At 38.2% G+C, this 24,012-nt stretch overlaps 1 protein-coding gene and 1 pseudogene across 5 annotated transcripts in view; one reads left to right on the forward strand and one right to left on the reverse strand.

The window, feature by feature from the left end:
• PIK3R4 (phosphoinositide-3-kinase regulatory subunit 4) overlaps window positions 1-24,012 on the forward strand; it is a 201,913-nt gene that overhangs the window by 93,450 nt on the left and 84,451 nt on the right. Inside the window, exon 1 of one of the 5 annotated variants that reach the window (XM_042954478.1) lies at window positions 9,476-9,493. The exons of the other annotated variants lie outside the window; for them this stretch is intronic. The gene's annotated coding sequence lies outside the window, so the exon portion shown is untranslated. Of the gene's footprint in view, window positions 1-9,475; window positions 9,494-24,012 lie in introns of those variants that run through there. 5 annotated transcript variants of the gene reach the window in all.
• LOC122229413 lies at window positions 2,482-2,951 on the reverse strand (annotated as a pseudogene).

Below are 24,012 nucleotides of genomic sequence, written 5' to 3' on the forward strand. Positions count from 1 at the left end.
GTGCAAGTATGAGTGGGGGAGGGGTAGAGTGAGAGAGAGAGAGAGACAGAGAGAGAGAGAGAGAGAGAGAGAGAGAATCCCAAGCAGGCTCTGCCCCATCAGCACAGAGTCTGATGCAGGGCTTGAACTCACTAAACGTGAGATCATGACCTGAGCCGAAACCAAGAGTTGGATGCTTAACCGACTGAGTCACCCAGGCGCCCCTCAGCACTTTTTTCAACGTTTATTTTATTTTTTTTTAATTTTTGGGACAGAGAGAGACAGAGCATGAACGGGGGAGGGACAGAGAGAGAGGGAGACACAGAATCGGAAACAGGCTCCAGGCTCCGAGCCATCAGCCCAGAGCCCGACGCGGGGCTCGAACTCACGGACCGTGAGATCGTGACCCGGCTGAAGTCGGACGCTTAACCGACTGCGCCACCCAGGCGCCCCCCCTCAGCACTTTTAATACATAGTTTCTTGTAGCACATTTTAAAATATCAACTTTATTGAACTGTAATTCACATATAAAATGTACCCGTATTGAACCCAAGTTTGCTGGGTTTTGACAAATGTCTATACTGCTATCGCCATCACCACAATCAAGATCGAGAATATTTCCATCACCTCAAAAAGTTCCCTCATACTCTTTGCAGTTAATTTCCCCACTCCACCTCCACTTTTGTCCCCAGTATACTATTGATATGACTGTAAACTAGCTTTGCCTATTCCAAAGTTTCATATCAATGGAATCATACAGTATGTTCTGTTTGGGGTCTACCTTATTGGGCTTTGTAGAATGTTCTTGAGATTTATGTGTTATTGTGTGTATCAGTTTTTCTTCTTTTGATTGCTGTGTTGTATTCCATTGTACAGATATACCACAGTTAGTTGATCCATTTTCTTGCAGTTGGAAATTTGGGCTGTTTCCAGCGTTTTGCTACTATAAGTAAAGCTTATATGAACAGTTGTGTACAGGTTTTGTGTGGACATGTATTTTCATTTCTTTTTGGTATATACACATACATATACATGCACATACACACAAATATATGTGATTATATGATAAAATGTATATTTAACTTTATAAGAAAACTGCTCAGTTATTTTTTGTAGCAGTTATACCATTTTATATTCCTACCAGCTGGTATGAGATTTTTCAATTCTTCCACATTCTCACCAACACTTGATATTGTCAGATTTAAAAAAAAAATTATTACATAGCATTTTATTTTTTTATTAAAAAAATTTTTTAGTGTTTATTTATTTTGAAAGAGAGAGGAAGAGACAGACAGAGCACAAGTGGGAGAGGGGCAAAGAGAGGGAGACAGAATACAAAGCAGGCTCCAGGCTCTGAGCTGTCAGCACAGAGCCCAATGTAGGTTAGAACTCACAAACTGTAAGATCATGACCTGAGCCAAAGTTGGATGCTAACTGACTGAGCCCCCCAGGGGCCCCATATAGCATTTTACTTTTTAAAAAACTTTCTTCTCATAGAAAACATTTTCACATTAAAGATTCCTAGAGTGTGAAAATAACAATTTTTTACTTACAGTTTTATATTTGTAGGCAGATTATTTTAGGACAAGTAAAATAACAGCATTTTAAGATTAAATCTCAGTTTAGAATCTGTAATATTTTGATCCATCTCTAAAGGGGCCTCTAAAGTACCTGCATGGAACTTCTCTATACTCAAGCTCTCCAGGCTCTTCTTTCCAGGATTTAGAAATTAGTAATGTGAAATATCAGTATTTCCTCATTTTAAGGTTTTCTGAGGACATGTAACCATCTGTAACTGGTATCGACTGAAGAGAGAGAGAAGTTTTTAAAAATTAAACACTGGGGCGCCTGGGTGGCTCAGTTGGTTAAGCACCTGACTTCCATTCAGGTCATGATCTCATGGTTTGTGAGTTCGAGCCCCACGATGGGCTCTGTGCTGACAGCTCAGAGTCTGGAGCCTGCTTCAGATTCTGTGTCTTGCTCTCTCTCTGCCCCTCCCCTGCTCACCCTCTGTCTTTCTCTCAAAAAATAAAAAATAAAAATAAAAATAAACATAAAAAAAATAAACACTGACTGATTTTCTGCAAAGTCTTTACTTATGAGTTAACAATCTTTCCCTTTCTCTGTCATTCCCAGGACAAATAAAGAAGTTTGATCATTTATTGTAGCAATAAAGCTGAATTCCCTTCAAGAGTTTGATTAGCTAAAAGGCAAAAAGCTCATATATGATGTTTAGTTATCCTGTGAGTCTTGTGAGAAGCTGGGAGACAACCCCATAAGCTCACCAGAATAAGGAACCCGGTCTCCAAATTTCTTGGATACAATTCCTCTCGAACCTTTTCCCCAAAGACTAAATTCTAAAAATAACCAGGTGATTAGGAGAAGAGGTTTGTCTCACCATTGGACTTACCTGCTATTGCCTCTTTATCGTGAGTTGAATGGTGTGACAGAGCAGAGGCAAAGAGGTGTACAATCAGTTCTCAAGGTGTTGAGTCAAAAAGGTCAGAGCTTCCACGGTGTGGCAACAGCTTTGCAGATGCCCACATCATGACAGTTGAAATAACAAAGCCCAGCAAAGGTGAAAGCCGAGAGGGCCCAAACACCTGCCTTGGCAGCTTTTTGCAAAGCATCTCCTCGACCATAGTAACCACTTGTCCAAGGCCCCAGTGACTATGGAGACTGAGGGCTGCAGCCAGGGGTAGTCCATCACAGAACCAGGATTCAAATAAGCAGCTGGAATTAGGCCCAGGAGCAAAACACTGCCAACCCTCTCACCAGTCCAGGGGAGAGATGCAGCCTTGGAACCCCAACGGCGGTTGGGTTGAATGTGCTGTGTTCTACACCATCCTGGGGCAGGTCAGTCCTGGAGAAATGCTGAGACACGAGCCAAGTCTGACCACTGGAATTCGTAGCAACAGAGCTCAGCCTCCTCGGGCACTGCCCAGGACACGCAGCCTCCAGAGACTCCCCATCTCTCTCCTGAAGGCTCAAGGTCACCCCCATATTTAAAAATTTTTGTTGCTTTAGTGGATGTGTAGAGATATCAGATTGTAGTCTTAATTTACATTTGTCTGCATGCCAATGGTAGCACATCTTCATATGCATATATCTTCTTTTGTGAAGCCCCTGGCACTGTTTTGATTTGCAGCCTGGGGCCTTTTTTTCTGTTTCTCAAACACTACTAACTTGTTCCTCCTCACTATCCTTGACTTGCTTTGCGTTTGCTCTGAAGTTCTTCCAGATTGTCTCAGACTGACTCCTTTTCATCAGTGAGATCTCATCTCAAATAACACCTCAGAGAAGCCTTCATTTTTCATCACCTTACTCTCTATGGTTGTCTTTAGAAGACTTTTATAACTGCCTGCAATTATCTTATTTCTGTATTTGTTTATTTTCTTTTGTTTCAGAAGTTTTAAAAAAGTTTATTTTGAGAGAGAGAGAGTGAGAGAAAACAAGTAAGGGAAGGGCTGAGAGAGAGGGAGACAGAGGATCCCAAGCAGGCTCCACCCTCAGCACAGAGTTGATGCGGGACTTGAACCCACGAACCGTGAGATCATGACCTGAGCCAAAATCCAGAGTCTGACGCTTAACAGACTTAGCCACCCAGGTACCCCTATATTTGTTTACTTTCTTATCATTTGCCTATCTCCACTGGGATGTAAACTCCACAAGAGTGGGTCTTTGTCTGGTTTGTGGTCAAGGAGGAAAATGAAACTATATAATCAAAGACTGGATACAACCATATGACCTCCTGAAAATCCATTAGTCGAAAGCCTGGGAAGCATTATTTAAAAGCTGCAGTATTAGATTGTTAGTGCATTTTTAAAAGTGCTTTATTGCTGCCGTTAAGAACAGTACATGGGCCAGTGTAAGTGCTCAATAGGTATTTGCTCAACAAATGGCAGTGCAGAGTTCACAAAGTGCTCTCATAAGAGACTCACTTCAATCGTCCATTTATTCCATTCACATTTGCTGAAAACTATGGAAATATGCCAACCATTATGAGGATATAAAGAGGAATAATTATTCCTCCTCTCAAGTTGCTTGTGATATTTTTTTAAAAAATGAGTTCTTATTGCAATATTAATATATGTTAATGATAGAAAGTTAAATAGTACAGAAGAGAAAGTCACTGCTTCTTCTCAGAGATAACCATTATTAGTAGTTTCCTTTGTATCCATCTAGAATGTAGACAATTATACACATGTACACATACATGTACACATATACAGACACACACACACACATCCCCCAAAATGGCATCTTAAGAAAGCATAGGGGCTTTTTTTTCCCAAAAATTTTAATGTTTATTTATTTTTGAGAGAGGGAGAGAGAGTGAGCGGGGGAGGAGCAGAAAGAGAGAGGGAGACACAGGATCCGAAGCAGGCTCCGGGTTCTAAGCTATCAGCACAGAACCTGAATCAGGGCTTGAACCCACGACTGTGAGATCATGACCTGAGCTGAAGCCGGATGCTTAACTGACTGAGCCACCCAGGTACCCCAGAAAACATGGTTTTTAAGTTGTTCATGATGTTATGGTGGAAACTAGGGTTGCCAGACTTAGTAAATAAAAATATAGGGAGCTCAGTTACATTTGAATTTCAGACAAACAACAAATAAAAATTTTTAGCATAAGTATGTCCCAAATATTGCATGGGATATACTTCTACTAAAATGTTTTTGGTTGCTTAGCTGAAATTCAAATTTAACTGGTTACCCTGTGTTTTACCTGACAATCCTGAGTGGAGACAGATGTTCCAAATGATCAGTTACAATATGGTGCTATATTTTCAGTAACAGAAGTCAAGACACAGGTTGAGGGACCACCGAGGAGAGACTGACTAACTCTGCCAGGCAAAAACAGCAAAAGCAGACAGTTGCACTGGGACCCAATATATGGACAGGAGCCTGATAGATGGAATTAGAGAAAAAGGTCAGGAAAGAGCATATGCAAATGAAAGCTGTGGAGAGATTGGGCAGATTTGGAAAATAGTATGACATTTAATGTCAGAGAGGTTTTAGGGCCCAAGAAATTCGTGGGGATAAAATAGCTGGAATAGGAAGAAGGTAAAGGGCAAATGGGATCAGATTATGATAGATTCTATACACAGGTCAAGAGGGGAGCTATTATTCTATGGATGAGCATTTGCCAGACTCTTCTTACCTCAGCCTTTAAAAAAAGAAGTTGTGGAACCCCTTTCATAGAAATATGTAATCTTTCAAATCCTTTTTGAATTTATTTTTAAATAATTTTTATGGTATATTGTAATTGAGCGAACTGAAGCAAAATTATATAGCTATTGTATTATGAAGTTTATTTTAAATACGCTCCTGAATGTCAGTAATATATGGAGACAAATCTTTAGTATTCCCCAATTAACAATGAATGCATGCTGCTTAATTTACTTTTAATTCTGTAATAAGTTTGATTTGTCAACTAATAAATTAGGATGTGACATATTATACAGTTTGGCTTTGAGGCCAAGTACATACGAAAGTGTGGAAGTGAAATTTAATTTTGTTTTATGGCATCAGAAACCGTTTATATTCTTTTCACGACCTGATGTGTGGAATTCTTGCACTTTTGCAGCTTTGAGAACAGATTTGTTTTTGTCTTTTAATGTTTTGTTTCTTTTTTTTTTTTTTTTAAGTTAATTTATTTTGCGAGAGAAAGAGAGAGGAGAGGTGAGGCAGAGAGAGAGAGGGAGTAAGAGAATCCCAAGCAGGCTCTGCACTGCCAGTGTGGAGCCCTACTGCAGGGCTTGAACCCACAAACCATGAGGTCATGACCTGAGCAAACCAAGGGCTGGCTGCTTAACCAGTTGAGCCACCCAGGTGCCCCTAACATTTTGTTTCTTAATGACAGGATAGGAGACAAGGTTTCAGACTTTTCTTGGTAAATAACACATGGCTTGGTATGCACGGGATTTTCATCCAGCAAAGTAAATTACATTCCAGTCAAAGGGAAAAGAATTGCCACTATATTCCCTCTTTTTAACACTGTTTTTGTAATTACTTGATGCACCTTCAAAGCTTTTGATAAGAATCATGCAATTTACAGATCTATTGATGTACATGAGGCAAATTGGTATTATTATAGTTTTTTCTTCCCATTATCTTGTTATATTGCAATATTTATGTTCTACAGGCTTTCTGTCTTTAACCAGTGGTTATACAGGTTAGTGAATTATAAGGCTAATGTCCTTAAAACAACCATTCATGTCAGAAGACAGAGATTTTCCTCCACATGTTCTGTCCCAGTCTCAACTCATCCTTCCCTCGTGACAAAGCACTATCTTAACTTTATGATATTTACTTCCTTATTTTTCCTTACAGTTTTATAATCCAAGTGTGCTAGACTTGAGACTGAATTCTATAGTTTTGCCTGGTTTTTTTTTGTTTGTTTGTTTTAAAGTTTGCTTTTTGAGTCTTTTAATTTACAGGTTTCCTCTTCATATCTCTTGTTTTTCTCTTTGCAATTGTTTGTTCTAGAAACATGAGAATTACTCCTGTAGCTTCCCACAGTTAGATTTGTGGATTATATTCCCCTTTTAACATGTGCCTCGGTCCTCTTATTCCTATAAATTGGTATTTGGATCTTGAGGCTTAGTGAGATTCAGACTTAATTGTTTTAGCAAGATCATTTCACAGTTGGTGATATATTCTTCATTAGGACGCACATAATGTTTGATTGTCTCTCTTTTGTACCCTGAGCCACTATACATGCTTAATGTTCAGATGATTTAGTTATTTAGGGGTTGCAAAAAGTAATATTCTTCTTCTCACTTTTCTTCTTCATTTATTAGTTGGAAATCATTTATAAAGAGAAACTTTGCCTCAACTATTATTTGATTATGTAGTATAAAGTTCATATAGGAAAGGCAGGTTAAAGAATTCTTTCCTTTAACTTCCTGATTTTCTAAATGAATAACATCTTCAAGGTGACCAACTAGCTCTGTGTGTGTGTGTGTGTGTGTGTGTGTGCAAGTGTGCACGTATGTGTGTGATACTGAACTCATGAATTTAAACATTATTGATGTGTTCAGACCTCCCATAGATATTATCCTTATTCATCCTAAAATCATCTCGTCTTTAAGACAACTCTTCAAGTTGGCTTCCAAGTCCTCAAAAGATACATTTTTGAAGTCTGTTAACAAGAAGAATTTGGGTGGAAGAAAAGACCACAAAGAAAATAGGAATTTTGCACCAAAAAGATTTGGTTTGGCTGGCTTAAGGAATTTTGTTTTTTAGTCTGTGCATACCATATTTCACTGGAAATTGAATTTTCTTTAATATTGTGAGTCTCATGCCAGTGTGGGTGGCAAGATTTACCAAAGACAAGCACTATTAGAATGTGAGTCATAGAAACTCTACCTGACTGAAGAGAAATAAGAGGTTGTCTGACAGGTCCAAACTATCTTTCTTGCTGGGAAATAACCATGACTGGCCTTGAAGAGGAACCACCCTCTCCTGTAGGTGATGCATAGCTGAGCTTTGGCAATAATTTACAGTCTCTGGAGCATTGGTGCTGTCTGATATGTCCTCAAGCCTCTTTGCCGTTAATTGCAGCTTCTCTTACTAGACTCTATGTTTAACCCCTTTGAAACTGTTTAGTATAGGGAAGTGTTTGCTTTCTCAGTGAAATATTTTAAACACACAGAAAAACAAAAAGGGTAACATTACAAACATCTGAACAAGATGTTTGTTTAGATCTGAACAATCTAAAATTCACAAGTTTTAGGGGCACCTGTGTGGCTCAGTCGGTTAAACGTCCAACTTCAGCTCAGGTCATGATCTCACGGTCTGTGGGTTCGAGCCCTGCAGTGGGTTCTGTACCAACAGCTGAGCCTGGAGCCTGCTTCGGATTCTGTGTCTCCCTCTCTCTTTCTGCCCCTCTCTTGCTTATGCTCTTTCTCTCTCTCTCAAAAATAAACAAACATTAAAAAATAAAATAAACTCTGCCCCAATTTAAAAAAAATAAAGTAAAATTCACAAATTGTATTATTTTGTCATACTCGCTTTAGACCATTTTTAAAAAGAAAGAAATATTAAGCATATGGTTCTCTTTGTTCTCTATACTAGTCCTGTTTACCTCTCTCATTGTAGAAGCAGTTGCTTCCAATGTTGACATATCCTTTATTCGAATGTTGACATATCCTTCCTGTGCATATTTTTATGCTTATGCTTTAGATGTACATATCTATGAAAAATATTTAGAATTGTATGTTTTCAAAGTTTATATAAATGTTATGATACTGCATGGCATCTCATCCACTATCTTGCTTTTCTCACTGAACATTTTGCTTTTGTAATCTATCTATATTGACATATCAAGTTTATTGACTTCACTGGTACATAGTAGTCCATCATTTGAATATACATGAATGTATTTATGTATTCTCTTATTAGTGTACACTTACGTATCTCATTTTTTCCTATTGCAACACAGTAGAATCCTTGAATATGCGTGTGGGAGAGTTTCTCTAAGGATATATGTGGAAGCAGAATTCCTGGGCACAGTGTATCATAAATCTTCAACTTCACTAGATATTACCAAATTACTCTCTGATGTGGTTATATTAATTTATATGCTCACAAGCAGGGGTTGCAAGTTCCTATTTCCCCCATAGTGAGTGTGATGAGACTTAAATTTTTGTCAATCTGATGGATATGAAGTGGTATCTCATTGACATTCTAATTCTTTATTTGCCTGATTACTAATTAAGTTGAATATCTTCATATATTTATTGGTCATTCTTTGTTTTTTCTTCTTCTTCTGTGAGTTGTAGGGCAGTGCTATTGAAAATGTTAGAGGGTCGGAGTGTGTGGGTGGCTTAGTAGGTTAAATGTCTGACTTCAGCTCAGGTCACGATCTCATGGTTCTTGGGTTTGAATCCTGCGTTGAGCTCTGTGCTGACAGCTCAGAGTCTGGAGCCTGCTTTGGATTCCGTGTCTCCCTCTCTCTCTGCCCCTCTCCTGTTCGTACTCTGTCTCTCTCTTTCTCTCTCAAAAACAAATAAACATTAATAAAAATATGAATGCATGCCATAGCAAAAATCAAACTTGAAAGGTCACCACAGAATTTCAGAATAGGGCAAACCTTAAATAAATTTAAAAAAATGTCAGAGGGTAATGACTGTAATGGGGATAGTCAGGGACTGGCAGTCCTCACTATCCTTCTCCCCAATTTATATCTTTACCTTAAATCCATGTGACTTCCCATTCTCCTGTACATTTCTTGTGTCAGGTATCCAAGAGAATAATATAAGGCATATCAACTAAAGAAGAAAAATAGAAAACAAACTCAAGGATAGCCATAAAAAGTTCTCTGTTCCCTAACAGAGACACTGAAATCTGCTTGGGCTTATGCATTTAGCTTTTAGGCTTTGACTTCACACTCCATAACTTTGCTTTTCAGGGTCTCCACTTCTCTCTTTCCAGTCTCCGAAGGTACATCTTCATTGTCTGGTGTTTTGCGTAGATGAACAGATTATTCTTGGAGGTGGCCTATATTGTGAGTAAGAACAACACTGGGGCTCTGGAATCAGATACTAATTTGGTTGCTGTTTCTGTCACTTAGTAGCTTTATCAACTTGAAAAAGTTTCTTAACCATCCTAGACTTAGTTTCTTCAAGATAACAATAGTCCCTACTTCATGGTGTTGTAATAATGATTTATGGAGTTAATATATATAAGTACTGAGAACAATTGGGCACAGTAAGTCCTCAATGTCAGTTATAACAAATCATCCTAAAAAACCACATAAATAAAAATATGCTATTTAAATTCAATATTCTTATCTTGAGTGAAGAACTTTGAAAGTCCATATGACATTCCTGTAAGTGGATGTGATGTTTTCCGTGAATAATAGACATAGCAGTAACTTTAGGGTGATTTAAGTGAAAATGATTCAAATGCTAACAGAATTTCAACTTGGTGCTGAGGAAGAGATGACTAAATTATGAAAACTTTCATTCATTCATTCATTCATTCATTCATCAAGCATATATTATGACTTACAACATGCCATGAATGAATGTTCTGCGCAAGACGATGGAGAAATAAAAGGGTTAAATGATGCTTAGTATCTGCCATTAAGAAACATTAAGAAGTTGATAGGGGAAAAAGCTGCATAAGCAAATTAATTAATTCAAGAAATTTTACAACAAGGATACGGTAGGAGCATAAAGGAAAGAGTTGCCAATTCTACATGAACATGTTGGTAAAACTTCCATAGAGAATAGGTAATGAGGAGGGAGACCTCTCCAGTGCCTTTCAACTTCCAATGGGTAGTTGCTGTTGGGTTGAGCCAGCAGGGAGCTCTGGGGTTAAAGGTGGTATTGGAAGAAGAAGCCTGGGAACATAGTCAAGGTAGGAGGGTGCTTGAACCAGGTAGTCTGTGGCTTCATTGTCAGGCCAGAGATGCCAGGTAGTCATTAGGAGGATCCAAAGTCATGGTCAGGATTGTGAAACCTGGTTCAAGGCACAGCCAAGGCCTATCAGGCAATGACAGTGGAGTTGGAGGTACACCCCAAAGAAATAAGAGGGTGTTGTCCAAGATCTAGCTGGTGATTTAGGCTCATTCAATCAACGAGCCTCTTTGACTATACTGAGTGCAGGCCTTGGGATAGTATAAAGTTTTGTCTGCCAAGGTGAACAGATGTCACCTAATTTGCCATCTCATAAGTCTGGTTTCCTGGTTATTTTTCCTTTTTATTCTAGTTCATGTGGGTGATCTCATCCTTAGCATAATTTTTGCTAATATGCCTAAAATTTAAAAATCTTGCTTAAGAAGAGTCTCATTTCCATTCAGCCATATTCATACAGTAAAATACATGAGTTCCCTGTATTATGTGAAATGTATCCTGTGGAAATTGTGTTTAGTGGTTTTGGTGTAAAATTGCATCATCCTATTTAAGGGCTTAATGAGGGATTCGGGGGAAGGTGACCAAACAGTGATGATACAATGTGGAGGGCGGCCCAAAAGGAGAGTTGCTTGATATCTGAGCTACTGGATTAATGGACCTGATTTAAATGCTAGCATAATGTCCAGTAGTGACATCTATCACCTAATGCATGCCTGGTGGAGCAGTGGCCCATTTGGAAAATAACCTGCATCGTATGCCTTGCCTTCTTACTTGTGCTATTAATTTGCTTTCCATGGATCAATGACTGTAAAGTGTGATAAGAATTTTGGCCAGATCAAGAATGAGTTATCAGTATCTATAGAAATGGCCTGCTTTCTGGCAGAGCAGTAATACTCGTGTAACTTTGTTGAAGTTCACAACTGGGGAGAGATCATTGAACCCAGGCACGAACTTCGGAAGTCTTTGAAAGCTTCTCATAGAGTTACCTTCTACTTCATGATTTGAGGCTAAATTCAGAGGTCGTCCTCTGAAAAATTAGAAACCTCCCAAACCAGCTCATTTAAAATAATATTACTAAATAAAACCTGCAGACAGATTTCTTATCATTAATTCAAAGAACACCTGTCTGTCTCCCTTTATATCTTCTTAATAAATTACTTTTACCCCCTAGACAAAGACATCCTCTGTCACTCTGCCAAGGCCTTACCTACACACTGGATCCACATTAATAGAAGAACACAGATGGATGCTAATTGCTGCCGTAAGAAAACTTAGCCTTCCTGGATATGAGGAAATTAGCTTCTTTGCAGTGTGGGTCTTTCCTGGAATCCATAGTCCGAGATGGCACAAAATTACTCTGAATCTAAGGTATTGAACTGTGCAGGAAGAACCTTGCTCACACACTAAGAATAGTCCTAAAATTCTATATTCTCAACTTCCTACCTTAGTGGAAAAGCTTAGGACTGAAGACAGAAGCCAGCTCAGCTTTTTTAAGTCTGTATGACCTGAAGAAGAAGCTGTGTGTGTGTGTGTGTGGTGGGAGACAATGGAAGGTCATGGTGTGGTACTTAATTTGTTTGAATAACAATCCAAAGCAAAGAGGAAGGTCTACATAAATGTCATGAGCAGGTATGTGAGAGGGTTTTACGGGCAAATCTTGAGATATGTCATTGCCAGTTATGTGCTTTCCTTTGTCCTGTAGCAATGCACAGGCAAATCAGACACATTTAAAGGGACGGTGTGGGATGTGTTTCCTTTTATTTTCTCTGTTCTGTTCGTTTGGCTTTATGTGTCCTGTTATAATCTGTTTCCAAAGTGAGAAGTAGAATTTTATAATTGTTCTTTCATCCACTCTCTTCCTAGTGAATCAAGCATTGATTGAATCAAGATTTGATGTCCTTGGAAGCCCATGACATCTTCTCAATCTTGGTTCACTGAGGCTCGGCACTGGGGTATGAAGCAGAGGATAGGAGCATGGTGGCCAGCACGTGGTGAAGGCACATGGAAGAGGAGTGTTGGAATACAAGCGATGGGGCAGACTCTGTTATTCAAGTGTTCATAGCAGAGGTCCTCTGCTCTTTAGCAGGGTGGGGGTTTTAGCAACGATGGAGGCTACCACTTTGAGTTTCTCTCTGCCTGTTGACATGTTCTTTGAAGTGTAGATATTTTATCTGAGTACAGACTGGCTCCTAATTGTTATGGTAAGGTAGAGGTTGCTGAGAAATTTTTGTTTAATGTTTATTTATTTGTGAGAGACAGAAAGTGGAGAAGGGACGAGACAGGGGGACAGAGGATCTGAAGCAGGCTCCATTCTGACAGCAGAGAGTCTGATGTAGGGCTCAAACTCATGAACTGTGAGATTATGACCTGAGCTGAAGTCAGATGCTTAACCAACTGATCAACCCAGGTGCCTCCAGGGTTGCTGGGAATTGTATTGAACTATTATGGTAACTAGATTAGCCTTAATCTGTTAGGAGTGCTATCTCAGCAGCTATAGAAGTGGAGAATCTCTGAACCCAAATTTTGTGCTCTATTGGATAAATGGTCTAGGAAAGGCAGGGAAGGAAGTTGGAAGGTTTTTTTTTGAGGTCTTTAAGTAGCATTCTACAAAATAAAAATATAAAGAAGCTAGTAGAGTCAGAAGCTACGAGGATTGGCTCTTCTATGGAGAGACATGATTTCCTTGATGATCAAAGAGGCAGTAGCTGGTACATATGTTGGAGGGGGACAGTGGTGGAGAGGGAATACACTTTTTTTTTTTTTTAGAATAATCACAAGTAGGATAATGTTTTTGTCTGGGGGAGGGGAGAAGTCTGAAATAAAGTCATAAAGTCCATTGCCAGAATATCCCCTTTTAGGTTTAGAGTTGGAAAAGAATGTATTAGATCTTCACATCACCTTGACCTATTCCTAACTCTTAAAGTCTCTGATGATTATGGTTAGAGGTTTTTAAAAATAATTTTATTCATTTATTTTTAAAGTAATATATATGCCCAGTATGGGGCTCAAACCTATAATGCCAAGATCAAAAGTCACAAGTTCCACTGACTGAACCAACAGGTGTCCCAATGGTTAAGGTTTTTTTGTTTTTTTGTTTTTGAATTTTCATTTATTTTTTAAATATCATTTATTGTCAAATTGGCTTACATATAACACCCAGTGCTGATCCCAACAAGTGCCCTCCTCAATGCCCATCACCCATTTTCCCTCCCCCTCCCCCCCACCATCCATTGTCAGTTTGTTCTCTGTGAGAGACTCTTAAGAGTCTCTTGTGGTTTGCCTCCCTCCCTCTCTGTTTGTGATTATATTTCACCTTCCCCTCCCCCATGGTCTTCTGTTAAGTTTCTCAAGACCCACATATGAGTGAAAATATATGATATCTGTCCTTCCCTGACTGACTTATTTCACTCAGCATAGTACCTTCCAGTTCCATCCATGTTGCTGCAAATGGCAGGATTTCATTCTTTCTCATTGCCAAGTAGTATTCCATTGTATATATAAACCACAGCTTCTTTATCCATTCATCAGTTGATGGACATTTAGGCTCTTTCCATAATTTGGCTATTGTTGAAAGCGCTGCTATAAATATTGGGATACATGTGTCCCAGTGAATCAGCAGTCCTGTATCCCTTGGGTAAATTCCTAGTAGTGCTATTGCTGAGTCGTAGGGTAGTTCTATTTTTAATTTTTTGAGGACCCTCCACACTGTTTCTGGTTAAGATTTTAAATGGAGTCATCTAGGGTGGTTTGTGGATGAGAGTTTTTCAGGTTGTGAAACAGAGCCCATCATCCTAGAGACCAGAGGCTTTTGAATCCTTGACCCCCGGGCCTCTTTAGCAGAGTTCTGGGACTCTAATAAGACCTACAGCATCTTCTTGGTCAGCTGAAAACTGGGGCTGGATAGCTAAAGAGTTCTTGCACCAACTATGTCCCAAAGCCTGGTGGTCTCCCATTGTCATCCATTTTAGATTGAGTTTAATGCCTTTGGGGGCCATAGCTAAGCAGGGAGAAGAGAAGACAGGGATTCCACCTCAGGCTGTTAAGAACTTATTTCTTGGTCTGAGCGCACAGTGGGCCTATTGCCATTAGCCAAAATTTACTCAGATCAAGGAATTTTGTGATACCAGGATTGGTGAAGAGATGAGGCTATCATCTATGTCCTGTGGTTCTCAAGCCTAGAGAATCATCAGAATCACCTGACGGAGCTTTTAAAATTTACAGAACTTGGAGCCTCTAGAACTTGTTTTACAAAAACAAAAAAATTAACCTTCCTGACATGGTTCTTTCTTTTTTTTTTTTAATGTTTATTTATTTATTTATTAATTTTTTTGAGAGAGAGAGAAGGAGAGAGCGAGTTCAAGTGAGCGAGCATGAGTGGGGGAGGGGCAGAGAGAGAGGGAGACACAGACTCCAAAACAGGCTCCAGGCTCTGAGCTGTCAGCACAGAACTTGACATGGGGCTTGAACCCATGAATTGGGAGATCATGACCTGAGCTGAAGTCAGATGGTTAACCAACTGAGCCACCCAGGCACCCCCTGACATGGTTCTTATTATCAGCCAGGTTTAGGAAACACTATATAAAATAACTTTCAGATCCAGAATGTTGAAGAGAGTCCTGTAATTTAGCAAATTAATGTTCTTGTAAAACTGATGAAGATTGCTGGGGCCCTGAAGATCCAGGGCCCCAGAAGGGTGACATCAGAGGGTAATTAAGTTGAAGCTATTGTCATATTTTATACACATTGAGTTTCACATTCATCTCGATACTTATGGAGGCCCTTGTTTTCTGAAGTAACACCTAGTGATGAGAACTTCCCTTGGGATCCATCAGAGCACCTTTGTGACTGGCAGGTGGGTGGGAGGACAACTCCTGGGCTTCCTTCTCTGATGATATTTCCGAGTAGTCATCATGATCTGATGTTCTAAGAGTCTTTCCTGGTTTAGATATGAAGGTGTGTACCTGCCATCTTTTTATTATTTTTTTTAAGAGAGACAGAGACAGTTCAAGTAGGGGAGGGGCAGAGAGAGGGAAAGAGAGAGAATCCCAAGCAGGCTCTGCACTGTCAGCTCAGAACTGGACATGGGGCTTGAACCCACTAACCAGGGAGATCACGACCTGAACTGAAACCAAGACTCAGAAGCCTAACTGACTGAGCCACCCAGATGCCCCCCCCCGCCATCTTTAATTTCATAAGGATGTATTCTCATTTATACCTGAGGTTAAAGATTTTTTTTAATGCTTATTTATCTCAGAAAGAAAGAGAGAGAGAGAGAGAGATTGCAAGCAGGGAAGGGCAGAGAGAGAGGGAGACACAACTCTGAGATGTCAGCACAGACACCATTGTGGGGCTTGAACTCATGGACTGTGAGATCATGACCTGAGCTGCAGTCAGACACTCAAGTGACTGAGCCACCCAGGTGCCCCTATACCTGAGGTTAGAATACAATAAGGTATAGGAAATCCCTAAGTAATTTTCTTCCCCTTAATTAATAGACCAGGTAGGATCAAATAGGGAGGGAGATGAAAAAAGTATACAATGATCAAGGCAGAAGGAGTAATGGTGATGGTAGAGATGATGGTCAGCTTGGTTCATTGGTGATGGTCATGGTGTAGGAATGGTGGTTATAATTCAGGCAAACGCCTGAGATAGTAGCTATTGCCAGGGGCTGGCTTTTTTGATCTTTTTCTCATGATAAGTAGTGAGTCAGCTACTTTTAAAAGGCTAAGAACAGAGTGAACAATATAAATCAAAGTTTTATAAATTAAATATTTCCAGTTTGACTTACACTATCATTTCAGTGGCATTAAATCTTTATTTCTGAATGACCTTTCCTTGTCAGTGATGGAATATTTTAGCCTTAAGTCACTCTGCCCTGTTTGCCTCTGTAACATACAGTTACTTTGCAAAGGAACACCTAAATGATTACTGGAACTCATTTAAAGAGTCATTTTGTTATGAGTAATTGGCACATGTGACAATTTACTAAATATTTCTATTTTTCATCAGATAAAATTTTTTAGACTGAGAGTTCTAAGAGAAATACTATACCATGCCTGAGGCGACATAGCTCATTAAGAATAAATTTAAGACATTTAAGTTTAATATTTTAAAATATTAAAAGATAAATTATATATTTCATTTTTCCCTCAGGATATTGACAGATTATTCAGTTAGGAAATGAAAATTAATAGCAAAAATGTGATAATAACATTCAAGATATTAAAATGACAGAAATAACATTTTGTAGCAACATGAAAGTTTTTCTCTTTGAAATTTAAAAATGCTGAAGATAGGGTACCAGAAAAAACCAGAATGCTTATGAAAGAGAATAGTTTCATGTAAAGCCAATTAAAATGTACATTCTACTACATACTCTCCAATAAAAAACCCTAGAAACAGCTTAATCCAATAACTTAAATTATTCTAATTTTCCTATGCTTGTTTTTAGTATTCTTTTTTTGTCATTATCATCATCATCCTGTTATTTTTTTGTTGAGCAACTATATGTTTGGCACTACACTGGACATTTTATATAGATGATTCCTCTTAATGCTCACAAGAGCCTGTGTGATGTCTGTAATTGTCTCACTTTTACAGATGTAGAAACTGAGGCTTAGAGGTTTTTAAACAATTGATTCAAGGGCACAGAGCCAGTAAGTGATGGAGATAGGGATGAAGCCGAGATCTGATTAAGATCAAGATTAAATTCTTAACTACTATGAGATTCTTGTGCACAAACATACATTTTTTTTTTAACAGAGTATCTGAATTCTATTTTGTTTTCACTTAACAGTATCACAAACATTTTTCACGTTCGCTACACAATCTTAATCATCCTAACAACCTGTGAACATTGGCCAGGATCCTCCACTGGGATGCACTGCCCTCTAGTGGAATTCTGTTCATAAAGCTCTTTTCACCCTTTCCCCAGCCCCCAGGATGAAAAGAGGTTTTCTACTGCATCAGTCTCTATAGTTACTATTTTATTTTAATTAGAATAAAATATTAAAAAGTCTTTTTTCCTGTCTTCTTTAATATGATTATTTCCAATGGGCAGGGGGTGGGAAAATCAAGAGAACCTCAGAGAAGCTCAGACATGCACTGTAAGGAATGAGATAAGGATTCATTGTTCTTGGCATTGAAATCAACATGGCTTCTCTGTTCCCTGAAGTAACAGGATATTTCAAGCATCTTCCTTCAAATTACATTAACGGCTTGAGGACATGTCCTTCAGTGTTAGGACTAGCACTGAAAGACAAAGTAGACTCTCTTAGGATCCATACCAAACTTGAAAATACATTTACATCATAGGGAATTAAAACAGATCAGAATGTGTTATCCTCTGAGCTGGCATTAATTTTTCAGTGTTACATATTTCTCTAATGAATATCTTTCACTTTAATACTGTTAAAAATCATCATAGTATTAAAATGCATAATTGTGTGGCTTTGGTTAGGAAAGACTTGGGTTAATATTGTATTGTTTCGGAGAAAACAACAGGAATAGTTTTTTTGATTTTTTCAAGTGAATTAGGCCATTATTTCTGCTATTGTTCATAAAAAAAAAAAGAAAAAAAAATCCCTGAGCAAAATTGCTGATGCTATCTCCTGGAAAAGGGCTGACTGGTGAGTTGTAATTGTTTTGTGTGCAGCCAGTGGGGCATACTGTGGAGAGGAGGGGGAAACCTGCCCGTTTTATCTTTATTCGAGAGCTGCCTCTTTACAATTAGATGCCTTTTTACGCTTAGTGAATGACCAATAGGAAAAAGGAAGAACAGCAAGGACAGGCTTATATAGCATGTATGGTACTTAATAAAAGATAAGAGTTGTTCAAGGGTCCTTAAGGAAATTACATCTCTTCATGCCCTATATTAAAATTGTTGATTTCCTCTGAGCTTAGATTTCAGGAGGAGGGAGAGGATGGTGAGAACCAGACAAAAACATTTTTTAAGACAAATGGGCTAACAAGTAGTTCACAAATAACGTACTCATACAAAGGGTAACAAGCCTATGACAAAAATGCCCTTTAGGTGTAGAGGTATAAGGTAGGTAAAAATAATGGAATATATATTTAATAGACTCATTTCATTCCCTGAGAGTTTTTTCTTTCTGTCCAGTTTTCTTGAGGTATATTTGACATGTAACATTGTATGAGTTTAAGGTGTTGACTTGATGCATATTCTAAATGATTAGCTCCACAGTGTTAGCTAACACCTTCATAATCTTGTATAATTGCCATTTCTTTTTATGGTGAAACATTTTATAGCTACTCTCTTAACAACTGCCTAGCACACAATACAGTAATGTTAACTATAGTCACCTTACTATATGTTAGATCCCCAAAACTTACTCATCTTATCACCAGAAGTGTATACCCTTTGACCAACACCTGCCTATTTCCCCTATCACCCAGCCCCTGGTAACTACTACATGAGTTTGGCTTTTTTAGTGATATCATACAGTATTTGTCTTTCTCTGTCTTATTTCACTTAGCATAATGCCTTTGAGATCTATCTGTGTTGTCATAAATGCCAGGATTTCTTTCTTTCTCATGGCTGAATGACATTCCATTGTGTGTACATACCACATTTCTTTATACATTCATTTGCTAATGGATATTTAGGCTGTTTCCCAATCTTGGCTATGATGAATATATTGTGATGAATATGGGAGTGCAGATAGCTCTTTGAGATCTTGATTTCATTACCCAGAAGTGGGATTGCTGGATCACCTGGTAGTTTTTTGTTTTTTTTTTTGTCCAAACTCCAGACAGTTTCCCATAGTGGCTTTACCATGACCAATTTACATTCCCACAAGCAGTGAACAAGGATTTCCTTTTCTACACGCCCTCACCAACACTTGTTGTCTCTTGTCTTTTTTACCATAGCCATTTTAATAGGTATCACGTGATAACTCCTTCAAGTTTTGATTTGTATTTCCCTGATGATTAGTGATGTTGAGCACCTTTTCATGTGTCTGTTGATCATCTGCATGTCTTTGGAAAAATCTGTATTCATTTCCTCTGACCATTTTGTAATTGGATTGTTTGTTTTTGCTATTTAATTGTGTGGGTTCTTTATAATATAATTTTGGATATTTACCCCTTATCAGATATATGATTTGTAAATATTTTCTTCCATTCTTAAGTTGCCTTTTCATTTTGTTAGATTTTGTTTTGCTCTGCAGTAGCTTTTTGAAAAAAAGTATTTTTTTAACGTTTATTTATTTTTGAGACAGAGAGAGACAGAGCATGAACAGGGGAGGGGCAGAGAGAGAGGGAGACACAGAATCTGAAACAGGCTCCAGGCTCTGAGCTGTCAGCACAGAGCCTGACGCGGGGCTCGAACTCACGGACCGTGAGATCATGACCTGAGCCGAAGTCAGACGCTTAACCGACCAAGCCACCCAGGCGCCCCTGCAGTAGCTTTTTGTTTGATGTAGTCTCACTTATTCCTTTTTGCTTTTGTTGCCTATGCTTTTGGTGTCATATCCAAAAAACCACTTCTAAGATCAATGCCAAAGAGCTTTTCCCCTATATTTTCTTTTAGGAGTTATCTGGTTTTAGGTCAAATTGAAGTCTTTAATCCATTTTGAGTTAATTTTTGTGAGTGGTGTAAGATAGACGTCCAATTTCATTCTACATGAGTTTATCCAATTTTTCCATTATCATTTATTGAAGAAACAATCCTTTCCCTACAGTGTTTTCTTGGCTCCTTTGTCAAATATTAGTTAACCATATATGCAAGGGTTAGTTTCTTGGTTCTCTGTTCTGCTCCATTGGTATGTGTCCATTTAAAAATTTTTGTTTAAGTTTATATATTTATTTTGAGAGAGACAGAGAGAGGGAGCAGAGGAAGGGCAGAGAGAGAGGGAGAGAGAGAATCTCAAGCAGGCTCCGCACTGTCAGCGTGGAACCCAACGTGGGGCTCAAACTCACAAACTGTAAGATCATGACCTGAGGCGAAACCAAGAGTCAGATGCTTAACTGACTGAGCCACCCAGGGGCCCCAGGATGTGTCCATTTTATGCCAGTACCATAGTAATTTTATTACTGTGGCTTTATAGTATAGTTTGAAATCAGGAAGTTTATGCCTCCAGCTTTGTTCTTCTTTCTCAGAATTGCTTTGGCTATTTGGGGTCTTTTGTGGTTCCATACAAATTTGAGGATTGGCTTGTCTATTTCTATGAAAAATTGTCATTAGACTTTTGATAGGGATTACATTGAATCTATAGATGGCTTTGGGTAGTGTGGACATTTTAACAATATAAATTCTTTTGTTCCACAAACAGGGGGTCTTTCTATTTATTCATGTCCGCTGAGAGTTGATGTTCATTCAGTATATCCTATTTGGAATCAAGGTTTGATTAAGTAACGACCTTTGCTATTTGTAGATCATAAATAACACATAATATCAAATATCAAAGTAAATGTTTCAGTTGGAAGACTTTCAGGATTTTGATGTTTTCTATAGGTCCCTCTACTTTCTGTCTTATTATTTTAAATACATATAGAGTGCTAATACTCTAAGACAGGATTCCTCAACCTGTTTTGAGGCTAATTGTGTGTGTGTGTGTGTGTGTGTGTGTGTGTGTGTGTGTGTGTTCTGTACATTGTAGGATGTTTAGCAGCATCCCGGGCCTCTAACAACTAGATGTCAGTAGCAACCCTGCCCCTCCCCCCATCTTGTTAAGACAATAAAAAATATCTTTGGACATTGTCAATATCTTCAAAACACTTGTGGCATGGCTGTTTATTAATGAGGTGGGATAACAGTATATATAGTATGGCAGTATAATATAGTATGGTATGTTTTCCAAAGATCCTATCCCCATGTCGTATATATGCTTCACCACACTTGCTCTTCTTGTAAGGTGACCTTGGTATGCCTTCATCGAGAGGTCTATTGATTTTTTTCTCTTGAAACTGGGTGGAACTTTGTGACTACCTTACCCAATATGAGGTGGCGGATGTGACATTGTGTCACTGAGGCTAGATTATAGAAGGCAACACAACTTCCCCTTGGCTCTCTCTCACTGGGGGCCTGAACTTGGAGCCTATCTACTATGTTGTGAGGTCAGCCAGGTCACTTGGAGAGGCTGTGTGTGGCTATTGCAGCAGACAACTCCAGCTAGACCTCCACCACAGCCGGGACCAACCTCCAGACACGGGAGTTACAGAGCCTTCAAATGAGTTCAACTGCCAGCCTTTATGTCTCCGTCTGAGACCTCAGACATCGTAGAGATAAGCTCTCCCTGTTTGAATTCCAGGTCCACAGAAACCATGAGAGATAGTAAATTCTTTTTATTTTAAACCACTATGTCTTGAGATAATTTCTTATACAGCAATAGATAATTAAAACATGTAGCTAAACAGCTTCTTCACTATAGAGAACGAACTGGTTATGAGAGGGGAAGTGGGTGGGGAGATGGGTAAAATAGGTGAAGGGGATTAAGAGTACACTTATCATGATGAGAACTGAATAATAGTATATAGAATTGTTGAGTCACTATCTTGTATACCTGAAACTAATATATATAATGCTGTGTGTTAACTATATTGGAATTAAAATTAAAAACTTAAAACATGTAGGTTAAATCAGTTCCCTAATGTGCATTATATACATATATAAGCAATTAAGAGGGTATAATATTACTTGATTAGGATTAGGATTAGCCCCTAATAGTGATGTTATACTGTCTCTCCCTTCAACGCACAGGCATTCCAATTCCTAAAAGAAATAAGTCTCAATCTTCCTGAATTCCATTAAAAACAAAACATTCAAAACAAACATACCTATACTGTAACTACCAGATTCTTCTCTATACCACCATCTTGATCACTAGTCCACAGAAACATCACGATGTTGATTCATGATATGGCAAGCACTGTCAAACTGAATCAATTAACATTTTAGGGGAATTTATATTCCTACAAGCAAACCATATTCAGCTGTTAGAAACACATGAACTAAAGGCCATGAGTTTAGTTTTATTTTTTAAGCCACATGGGCATACTTGCCTGCTACAAACAAGAGACTGTAAAGGTCACACTGTAATATGAAAGTCATCTTCAGTATAATTGCAAACTCAACACTGGTGTCCCCTGGAATTAAGTGACTTTAAAATTCTAGAGTAAAATAAATTCGTTAACTTTTTACAGGATTCTATCAGTTAAAAAAGATTTTTGGTTATAAGTAATAGAAAATCCAGCCAACAGTGGCTTAAACAAATGTTTATTTTTCTCATGCAATCAGAAATTTGAAGACTGGGACCACTGACATTGGTTCAGAGGCTTGACCACTATTAGGGCCAACATTATTGGGATTATCTTTGCCTTTCCCTCATGCCTCTTCATCATGGTAATATTATAGATACTATAGCTCTGAAGATCTCATATGTCATCAATGTTGGAAGGTCAGAGGGGAAAAGGTGGTGCCAGCAGATTTCTCCTTGTATCTTGTTGGACAAAAAAAATCCCATGGCCATTCCTAGTGCAAGGGAGACTGGGAAGACAAATATACAGCTTTCACAACCTCTGTGCAAGAGGCAGGCAACGGAGAAGTTTGTTGGAGGAGTCTGAAGTGTCTGAAATGACTTCAGAAATGATCATTTATCTTGGTCAAATATTCATAAAAACATTGACCAATACAATGTATAGATATATAAGGTCTTCTATATACTCATAAGCTCATCCATCTTATTATACATATACATACGTATGGATGTATACATCCATATACATTTTACATCTCAGGTTTCCAAACTGGGTGAAATTTTCATTGGTTAATCAATATATATAGTACGAGCCCATTTTTGTGAAAAATAAATATGAACAACTAGAAATTAAAAACAATGAGGAAGAATAGCTACACACTAAAGTATTACCAGACTTATACATCTGTCCCTTTTTTATGTTTTCTCACATATCTATAATAAAACATATTAACTGTAAGACAAAAGAGTAATACATATAGAAAATTAGCATTTAAAATTTTAACTTTAAAAAATATAAACCAATGAGAGAGAATTTCTTTTAACATTGGTATATTGTCTTTCAAATGGATAGACCCACGCATTTGAATGCGTAAAAATCCTATACATGTTGGCATTATCTCATTTAGTACCATTATATCTCATTATCTCAGTCATGTTGTAATGGTGCTACAGGGACTCTTCATTTCTCATGTATTTATTATCTAATGCCCAAAGTTACAATGCTGAGCATAAGAACAACGATCATAAAAAAAACTCATTAATGAACAGACCACCAATAAACTTACTGCCTGGTCAAATATTGTTGTGTACTCAAAAACTAGCACATGTTCTTGTTTAACACATCAGTATCTTTGTGTTTCTCATCTACTACTTTTGACTTACTGAGAATGTGATCTTAGGTAAGTTATTTACCTCTGTCTCCATTTTATCTTCTGAAAAATGGGGATGTAATGGCATCTACTTTATGGAATTAATTGGCAGTTTAAATGAATTAATATCTGGCATGTTTTAAGCCCTATATAAGTGGGAGCTTTTATTATTTTTTTCAAGATTTTATTTAAATTCCAGTTAGTTAACATACAGTGTAATATTAGTTTCAGGGGCAGAATTTAGTGATTCATCACTTACATATAGCACCCAGTGCTTATCACAACATATGCTGTCCTTAA

This window comes from Panthera leo, chromosome C2 (assembly GCF_018350215.1).
Source record: "Panthera leo isolate Ple1 chromosome C2, P.leo_Ple1_pat1.1, whole genome shotgun sequence".
In the NCBI taxonomy this organism is placed as follows: Eukaryota; Metazoa; Chordata; class Mammalia; order Carnivora; family Felidae; genus Panthera; species Panthera leo.